This window comes from Lactuca serriola, chromosome 7 (genome assembly GCF_051521515.1).
Source record: "Lactuca serriola cultivar US96UC23 chromosome 7, Lser_US96UC23_V15, whole genome shotgun sequence".
NCBI lineage: Eukaryota > Viridiplantae > Streptophyta > Magnoliopsida > Asterales > Asteraceae > Lactuca > Lactuca serriola.
Genome location: NC_136414.1, coordinates 166,860,685 through 166,864,233, shown reverse-complemented (window position 1 = coordinate 166,864,233; position 3,549 = coordinate 166,860,685). Strand labels below are relative to the sequence as shown.

The window sequence follows — 3,549 nt, the reverse complement described above, 5'->3', positions numbered from 1 at the left end:
TGACTTGCATCCAATATATATATATATATATATATATATATATATATATATATATATATATATATATATATATATATATATAGCTGTATTAAAGAATGCATGTCAAAATTTACAAAACAGTAAAATTACCAAAGCAAACATTTCAAATGGATTCTCTAGAGGAATATAATTAAAATATCATATCCATGCTTGGCAAGTTCTTCTTCACCTGGTCTTAGATTAAAAACAATTACAACATTCAACAAAACCCAAACCAACTGCCCATATTCTTGACCCTTAAACTTCCATTAAAAAACCAACACCCATAAAAATAAGCATGCTTAATGTATTAGAAAAAAATTGTAAATTAGTAAACATTATTAAAAAATATATGCTCTAAATCACGTACAAAAATCCATTTGTGGTAATAAGCTGCAAAATGAAAAGGTCGGTCACAAAATACAATACATTCTACAAAAAACGCTACAATGTCGTAAAAGAACAATACAATATATGTAATTTTACAACTAATATTAAAAAAGAAGAGCAAACAAACCTGAAAATTTTGGTGAAGCCAGAAAACTTTTTGATATTTATCATACATTATGTCTATGTCACACAATAACATTGGAATAGTAAGTTTTTAAGGAATATAATTGATAAAAAAAACTTGTAATTACATTTGGCTTGATCCACCATCTAACTTTCTTGCGGATACAAACCACAATATTTTATCAACCTTTTTAATGACAAAAATACCCTTTCTCTTCTTTCCTAACATTTTTTAATAACAAATGTACACAGGAAATCTAAATTTCATAAAACCTTACATATTTTTTTTCCTTGCTTTCGAAGTCAAGAATGCAAAAAATACTTAAAAAAATACATTTTCTTCAAGCTCTCTGATCACTGTTGTTGACATGCATACACCAATTAAAAAAAATAAATAAATAATCCCAGAGATAAACTGATGCTTACCCGAGCTCTCATGGCAACAACACGACCTTGACCACACCAAGTGCTGAACGTTTACCCTTCAACCCCGAAATTTTTCATTATGTATCAATAGTGCTAACAATATATAAAAGAATTCAGAATCTAAAAAAAAAACTATCTAAGAGCATTCGGAAAGTAATTTTAACTATTACTTCCAAATCGCTTGAAAATAAGAGTGTTTTTAAGCATGTTTGGTATGATCATAAACCTGCAAGAATTGTTCACATTTATTGTTACTGTTACTCTTAAAATGAAAGTGAAATGAATACTAATAGTTATTTACGAGGATAATCACACACACCAAACTTTTTTGCCTTGAATAAACACATGCTTAAGTTGTGAGATCTTTCCATCCTATTGTTAATCATCATAAAAACATCAGGGTTCCATTATTTTTGTAAATAAAGTACTTCAGAAAATGATGTGGCACTTGGAGAAATGAACAAAAAGAAATAATAAACAAACTCATTATATTTGTGAATAACCTAATTAATTTTTATAAAAAATGTTAGGAAAAATAAATTCATAAACGGACCTTGATACCATCATAAACTGATTAATAACTCATGGATGATACTTAAATAACATAATTTTAATAGTTGGCTAAAGTTGGTTGCCATTATTTAGAATTGGGAAAAGGTCTGTGTGTTTGTGCAAGGTTTCTCTCCCATTTTATCTCATCCAATTAAAAACAAAAGGCGTTTGCTCCAATTCAGAGAAAAAAACCTTGGCTATTTTTTTTTGCAAAAATGAGAGTAAATTACATGTTAGCCCAAAAAATCAACTGCCTTAAAGATTCACTGATGGTTTTTTGTTTTGATTCCCATATCATAAAGAAATCATACACAAAAGTCTTAATGACAATTTCTAATACCGATTCCCATATCATAATTAAAGAAAACATACACAAAAGGCATGTGAACTAAAAGTACATAATTCTAGAAAAAACCCAAAAAGTCGAGCTTCATTTTATCTTAACAATACCTAGTGACAAACATAGAACAATCCATCAGAAACAAACCAAACATAGTGACATGTAACTTTTTGAATGATGAAATCTGAATAATAATAAAACATGAGAAAAAGTCAAATGCATAAAAATCTAGGTATTTTTTCACCCTTTATCTCCGGTCGTTGGTCCATTCCTTTCTAAGAAACAAGAACATCAATATGGGTTTTCGTTCATTTCCAATCTTCAATCAAAGAAAACATGAAAAAAATTGAAAACATGAGCCGTTGGAAGTGGTTTTACCTCAGATTATGAGTAAATCAAGGTCAAGAATACGAACCTCAAATGGTATAGATAGAGAAATAAAGCGGCTGCAATAGTGATTGTGATGTGTAAGACTTCTTACATCGTTACATATATTCTAGCAAGTAAGTTAAACATAAGTGAATAAAGAAAAGAGAGCATTCAAAGATACCCACCCACTGCAACATGTTGTTTGAAATTCATGAGTCATATTTTGACTAAAGAAGCAAATACAATGAATCAAAAATTGTTATGGAAAAAACAACTATAGCAATGGTGTTCGTTACAAAATATTTACGAGAAGTTCCTATTTTTTGATTTTTTTAATCCACCTGGTAAGACCAGATTTTAGACCTCTTTTCTTTGTTCCATATACAGATCCACCAATCGTGACCAATATTCATACAAATACAAGGTCTTAGTATTACCAGTGAGTGATAGTGGCGATGTCTATGAGAAAATACAAAGATGAGGAGAGGCAGTTGTTCCGTTGAGGGTTGTCACGATATCGACCTGAAAAAAAATCATATAGATTTCAAGAAAATAAAATAAGAACATATAATTCCTAGTTAAATTGTTTTAAATGGAGATGGAATTGAAGCATTAGAGAACCATGCCTCCTAGATCTTCCATTCCAAACACATAAAGAGACATGGACGGAATTTGTAAGCATATCGTTCCTTGTTGTAATCTAGGAGCGAGATGATATCAACCCTAATAATTGACATCGATCGTTATGTTAGAGTGAAAGAGAGATGGAACTGCAAATAACAAAATAAAACCAGAAGTTTGAAACGATGATGGTTAGGGTTTAGAGCAACAGAGATGGACCTGTGATCAAATTGAAGTGGAGAAACAAATCTCTTTCATTCCTCCGTGTTATGGCTTGTTATTTGAATGACTTTCAGTTAGAAATACCGAGATATTTGGAAAGATAAGGAAGCTGAGTCAAAACGAAATTCAGATCATTTATATATTGCATTGAATGCTTGTATGTATTGTTTTACCAATTGTACCAATCAAAAATATTATTATTTTAATTATGGTTTGTTGTACTATAAGTTTAAGGACTTGAACGTCTTAAAAAAATATTATTATTATATTAAAGTTATTTTTAGAAATAGTAAGATTTGTTTTATAAGATAGTATATATATATATATATATATATATATATATATATATATATATATATATGACGCCCGAGTTTCGGTGCTAAGCATTTTAGATGATGTAATAGTCTAGGTCAACTATTATAACTCATTTTAAAGTAATAAAGATGAAATATTTGAGTATTATATGAATTATGTGTATTTATGTGCTT

General features: G+C 29.1%; 1 long non-coding RNA gene across 4 annotated transcripts; it reads right to left on the bottom strand.

Annotated features, from left to right (window-relative positions):
- Positions 1–719: 719 nt before the first annotated feature.
- LOC145063545 (uncharacterized) lies at positions 720–3,179 on the bottom strand. Of its 4 annotated transcripts, XR_013688002.1 has the most exons (6): positions 3,059–3,179; positions 2,845–2,941; positions 2,656–2,740; positions 2,265–2,295; positions 2,094–2,168; positions 720–1,959 (listed from the first exon to the last, which is right to left on the bottom strand). It is a non-coding gene; the product is annotated as an uncharacterized LOC145063545 (long non-coding RNA). The 4 variants fall into 4 exon arrangements; XR_013688003.1 differs by having other exon boundaries at positions 720–2,168; positions 2,265–2,345; XR_013688001.1 differs by having other exon boundaries at positions 720–2,168.
- Positions 3,180–3,549: the final 370 nt, after the last annotated feature.